This window comes from Cajanus cajan, chromosome 6, assembly GCF_000230855.2.
Source record: "Cajanus cajan strain Asha chromosome 6, NIPB_CcT2T_4, whole genome shotgun sequence".
Lineage (NCBI taxonomy): Eukaryota > Viridiplantae > Streptophyta > Magnoliopsida > Fabales > Fabaceae > Cajanus > Cajanus cajan.
In genome coordinates, this window is record NC_138522.1 from 40,675,392 (window position 1) to 40,682,041 (window position 6,650).

Sequence of the window (6,650 nt, forward strand, 5' to 3'; positions counted from 1 at the left end):
GTGTTAGGCTTTTGATTTTTCTTAGCCGAGGATATTTTGGTGAATCTATAAAGATGATATTAAGTTATACACGATATTGTGCAACATATTTTGGACTGTATCATTTTGCAGCCAATGAATGGTAACTATGAAGAGGCAAAAAAAAAAGGGTTATATTCAGCTGCCATATTGCTTTGTGGCCACTGGTTTTAAACTGGCCTGTAGATCTACACTTAGGTTATTTAATAGAAGGAAGGTGCAAGGCAAATGAGACCAAGTGTCTCTGAGATTCCCATAATTTAAACCCTAATGGACAACTAACGGTAAGTAAAAGTCTAAAGTGCATAAAAATATTGTAGGGACAAATTAGCAACTGCGAAGTGGCGCATCGTCTCCCCCAACAGCCAAGGAACCCAAAACATGGGGCTGGTTTACGTACCAAAGCAAGAGAGAGAAATTGGCCGTAGTTACCAATTAGTTTTAACAAAATGAAAAATAAAAGGAAAAAACTTAACTACTATACATATTGATTAGTTATTTTAGCAAGATGTTTTTTCTTAATTATATTTTTTTGCTTAAGATTTTATTTAAAGAGATGGAATTAATTAATATATCAAATGGTGATTATTTTACTTATGATAGAGATGATCTTGCATTGTAAATTTTATCCGAAACAAAAAGGGACAGTGACGAACTGGGGGCGTCTACTTGGAAACTGAGAGGGGAAATGAGAGAGGTTGGGTTGGCCCTTTGACGAAGCCTGGAGTCACCTTCTTTTGTGGTGCCTCCTTTTTTCTCTCTCTTTGTCACTCTCTTTCCTTCTGTCACCCACTCTTACATGCATCTCAGCCAGATAGATAAATCTACACATGCATACACACCCCTTTCATTCAATCTTACTAAAACCCTACATCCATCTTCCTAAAATCCAAACTCTAATCACCTGACGACATAATTTCTAGTACCCGCTTCAGGAATATGAGTGCGTCACAAAAGGGTCAACAAATTAATATTAATAAAATCCAAATATATATATGTATGTATAGTAGTGACACTGCCAAATAAAAAGATTTTCGCGTCTTAATTGAAAATATATTGGATTTTTTCAGTCTGTTTGTGTCTTTCAGATGTCTCAACGTACGATGATACCACAAAAACCACATCTAATTTCTCTGGCGTTGGATATTTTTCCTGTCCGTTCATTGTTACTTCTGTTTCCACCCATATGTTCCTTGTCATTCCTGCGTATTGATAGGTGACTATGTTGTGTCTTTCTGTCTATAAGATATTATACCGTGCACTAGAAAATTGATTGGTGTTGGAAAATTAAGTTTTGTATCTTTCAACAAAACTTATATATCTATTAATATAAATTTCTGGTTAAGATCACTTTGAATATGTAGTCCAAGTACAATAAACGATTTAAAGTTAATTATATTAAAAATGATTATTTCAAATTTAAAAACTGATATCCAAATTACTATGTTCGTTCCTATTGGTGAAAACCTATAACAATTCAGATATCGAAATACTACCGTTCATTGGTTTGTCCTATCTCTCAAGAGATTGCGCTTGATAACGAATAGGAAAAGGTCCACAAGCATGCCCTGCACTATTTGATTTGATCCCTAAAGCCATTCCATGATTATTAATTTGGTAAGGAAGAAAAAGAATCTCAGGTTGTCTTTTTTTGTTTTTTTAATTTCCTTTTGATCCATTTTCCCTTGAGTCACACACTGGAAACTACAAAAGTGAAGTGTATGAATCACATAATCACGCTACTCGGACTTTCCTTTCTGATTTTTGATATTCCTAGTCCAACAAAGTTTTGAGCTAAGCAAGAGAAAGAGGGGTATTTCAATGTTGTAAGCTACAAAATCTATTCTCCTCAAGTGTCTCTAGTTAAAATTAATTAAAGGGATGAATTGTGAAACGAATCAATTGGGGACTATATAGCTTAAAAGGGCACGTAAATTCATTGTTTAAAATTGAGTCAAGATACAATGACAAACTAATTATTGTAATTTGTCGTTTTCTTCGTTAATAAATATCTCTCCTATTACTTTTTCTTCTTGTGTGTTCTTAATTAAAAGCAGGCAACTTAATTAAATAATTAATCAACATAAAAATATATCACGGAGTTCACTTTTAATGTTCAAACTATATGTTACCGGGTTATTGTATCCCACCACTTGTCTCTGTTGCTTCAAGTGGATGGCTGGATGCTTCCCAATATGCTATTTTATAGAAAATATAAGCTGAGAAGAAAACATTAGGGCCATGACAGAGACGCTTGCATATTGCTACTAGAATACACACTCAACTATATTGTTATTATTTTTTAATTCGGGACATCCTAATCATATATTTTAGAGCAAGCATTCTTAATAATGTTGGTTGGATTGTAAAGGTATTTTAAATTTAGAAGAGTTGAAACCGAGTCCGGGGAGTAGATATTTTCCGCTTAGCACTTGTATAAAATGATGTATTTGGTTAAAGAAAAAGAAAGAAAGAAAGAAAGAAAGAAATGACTTTGAGAAAATGTTTATTTTTCATATATGGATAGAGATTTTTCCCGCCATTAATAGAGATACGACAGTTTTTATAACTGGGTCAAATGGGCTTGGGAGCACATTCTTATGCATGATCCGAATCACATATATTAATTGGGCCTCGTGTGCAAGCCCAAATATTTTGAGGACAAAAATGAGGCAGATGATAAACACACCTCCACTCTCGTATAAATACACCGTTTTTTTTTTTAAAAAATATAAAATTACCCTTTTAAAAAAAAAAATTCCTAAATTTACACCTCCTTTCCCCGCACAGAACGGCACCAGAACGACACCAGAACGGGCCGTTCTGCAAGTAGAACGGCCCGTTCTGATCGCAGAACGCCTCGTACTGCTTGCAGAACGCCCCGTATTGCTTGCAGTACGGCCTGTTCTGCAAGCAGTACAGGCCGTTCTTCTTGCAGTACGGGCCGTACTGAAATCAGTACATGCCGTTCTGCTTGAAGACGGGCCGTTCTGGGGCCGTTCTGTTGCAGTTCAGGCCACCGCGTCACTTTTAAAATGGCTACCTTATGACTGATTTTAAAACTCCGATTTTAAAAGTCATTTTTATACTAGTGTGTCTTTCCATAGAACAAGTAAGAGTCTTTCTCTTACAAGACCACCGGCTGACATTGCGCACCCCTCTTCTTTCTCTTTCTGACACTCCTCTTCTTTTTTTTTTTCCCGCACCTCGCACACCCCTCTTCTTTCTCTTTCTGGCACTCATCTTCTTCTTCTTCTTACTGTTACGGAAAGTTCTTTCCAGAATTATATAAAAATTTTCCGGAAAATACTTTCCATAATATTAAATTCTTATTCCAGAAAGTATTTTCCGGAAATGTTTTGTTACATAATTCTAGAAAGTACTTTCCATAATATTAAAGTTACTATTACGGAAAGTTCTTTCCGGAATTATATGAACAATAATTTTACTATTCTGGAAAGTACTTTCTGGAATGCTAATGACTGTAAAAGTACTTTCCGGAATACTAATGACTGTAAAAGAACCTTTCTTATGCTGGTTATGGTGGGGCTAGTCCTTTTTTTCTATTCAGAATGATTGTAAAAGTATATTACTTAATAACATTGAGCGGAAAGAAGCTTTGGGAAGAAGAGGGGTGTGGAGTGTGGGGTGCGGGGAAAGGAGGTGCGGGGAAGGGGGTGTAAATTTAGGAATTTCATTTTTTTTAAAAGGGTAATTTAGACATTTTATATACTTTTTTTTTAAAAATGGGGTGTGTTTATACGAGAGTGGAGGTGTGTTTATCATCTGCCCAAAAATGAAGTTGGGCTTCATGGCGTTTAACAAGTAGTTTGAATATCAAAAGGACGAAAATAAATACGGGCTTAGATTTGGAATGTACCCGAGTATTGAAACGATATTACAAACGCAAAAAAGATCAACACACACAAAAAAGAGAAGAAAAAAAAAAAAGAACAAATACTTGGATTTAAAAAAGAGAAATTAACAAAAAAAACAACAAACTTGGTATGTTCTCGTACGTGAATGATACCTCATTAATCATAATCTTGATTTATATGGTACAACTTTTAATTCCAAAATCCAGTGTTGCCGAGGCTTGACCCCTCACGGTTGCTTTCTGAGACTCATGATACGTGAATTAATGAAAAGCGAAATCTTTTGGATTTACAAAAATAATCTCTAAAAAATGAACCAAACCAAACTAAGTGGCAATAAAAATATTGGATATGCCATGATTTTGTATTGCCACATGGTGTTAGGTTGGGGGTTATTTGCGATCAATTTGTATGGAAATGGCATCAAAGGAAAGGATAGAGAATGGGGTGGTGATCACAGTGTACACAGAATCAGTGACAACTCGCTCGAGAAGAATGTTAGAGGATCCCACGAAGAAAACAAAGCCATGCCCAAATTTCAGGTCAAATGGGGGCTATGATCGTCGGGCTCTGCTTCTTGCTCACTCTCAAGAGCTTAGAAATGAAGGGTCCCAAAATGTTCCATCACACACCAATCAATCGTGGCCTAAAGCTAAAACCAAGGTACGTATTTCTGAAAATAATTTATGAAAAAATGTGAGTTTAGTCTAATTTAATTTCGTATAAAATTATGAAAATTATAAGAAATTAAAATTTTGCAAATTTAGCCGAAGGGTATATGGTTATCTCAACCATGGTGGCGCTCAAGTACGTGTGGTTGTGAACGAGTGGTAGCATGCAAAGAGAGCAAAGAAAGAGACCCAAATGCCTCCCCGTTTTTGGTAACATGATATTACCATTCACATTCACTACATAAGACCACGAACACATATAATTGTGCGCTTCAATGTTTTAATTTGGATTTTTTAAGTCCTTAATTTTTACTTTTTACGTGTTTGTTTTGTTTCATCTACAGAGTAAAATGAAGATCACGCTGAAACAATTGTCGTGCAAGAAAATCTAGTGGTAAAGAAGATTATGATGATTGTGGGTGTTATTTAGGGCGTCCAATATATTTTATTAGTACAACGATGTTATGGTGTTCTTTTCTTTTCTTTTTTCCTTCCTTGGTATTTCTCATTGAAAATGATCGACATGTTTCGTTTGGTTTTCTAAGATTGACATTCAAAAGAGAGATGGGGAAAAGTAAATATTATAGACTTGAATGGGTAGTTGGAACTTGGAAGACAAATTGCATTGTATATATTTGTTCTTTTCTCAAGTGATATTGTCGTTATAGTATCGTGGAAATTCTTAAGCGAAAGACTTGGAATTGAAAGGTTAGAGAATGTTGGAGAGAAAAACGCATCCAATTATCCATTCATTTAGTGTAATTTGCATAATAAATCTCAATTTAGTCTTAAACACTTTCTAGTCTTTAAATTTAATTAAATATTTTTTTTACAACAATAGCAATTTATCATTCATGTTTGTACAAACCACGTAGTATTTTTATACAATATATAGAATAAAAAATTGTAAAATCCTTCGATTTAATCTTTGGCTTTAGCATTCATCAGTCATCACCTTGTCCCCTGTTAGGAACAATGGCAATAAAGGAGAGAAGAGAGAAATAAACAATACTAAGAAGTATTTGTTTTGGTGCATTTGTAAACCTTACATAAGCTTCCTTATATAACAAAAGTGAGGCACACCATCTCACAATACTAAGCAATGTGGGACTAACATAGAGAGGAACACCATCTCACAATACTAAGCAATGTGGGACTAAGAAAAAACACACTACAAAACTTAATCAAACTACACAAGAATAACAATTCTCCCACTTGGAGTTTGATTACCACATAGTGTAATTGCCTTCATCATCAGTTATTCTTGAAGGCCAATTGAGGTACTGCAAAGCCTCAATTTTTCTGTTGTGACAACCTTTGTCAACATATCCGCTGGGTTCTTACTTCCTAGTATCTTCCTCAACGTTAGTACTTCATCCTCAAGCAGAGATCTGATAAAGTGATAACGGAGATCAATATGCTTCGTTCTGGAGTGAAATGTTGAATTCTTAGCCAGATGTATTGCACTTTGACTGTCACTATGCAAAACACTCCTTTCCTGGATGAATCCCAACTCTGTCAACAATCCTTGAAGCCATATCAATTCTTTGCTAGCTTCTGTTACTGCTACATATTCAGCCTCTGTAGTGGATAGAGCAACGATCTTTTGTATTTGTGACATCCAACTAACAGCTGTAGTTCCAACCGTAAATATGTAGCCAGTGGTACTTCTTCGATGATCAATTTCTCCAGCAAAGTCTGCATCCACGTAGCCTTGTACTTTTAGTTCACCTTTACTAAAGCACAAACACTTCTCTTTAGTGGCTCGTAAATATCTCAAAATCCATTTCACAGCTTCCCAGTGAGCTTTACCTGGATTTGACATAAACCTGCTTACAACTCCCACTGCATAGCCAATGTCTGGCCTTGTGCATACCATCGCGTACATCAGACTTCCAATGGCTGAAGCATACAGAGTTTTAGCCATTAATTCCTTTTCTTCCTCTGTCTTAGGAGATTGGTCTGTTGATAGGCGAAAATGACTAGCCAAAGGTGTGCTAACTGGTTTAGCATTGCTCATGTTGAATCTTTGTAGAACACGGTTTATGTACTCCGCTTGAGATAACTGCAAAGTTCCCTTTTGCTT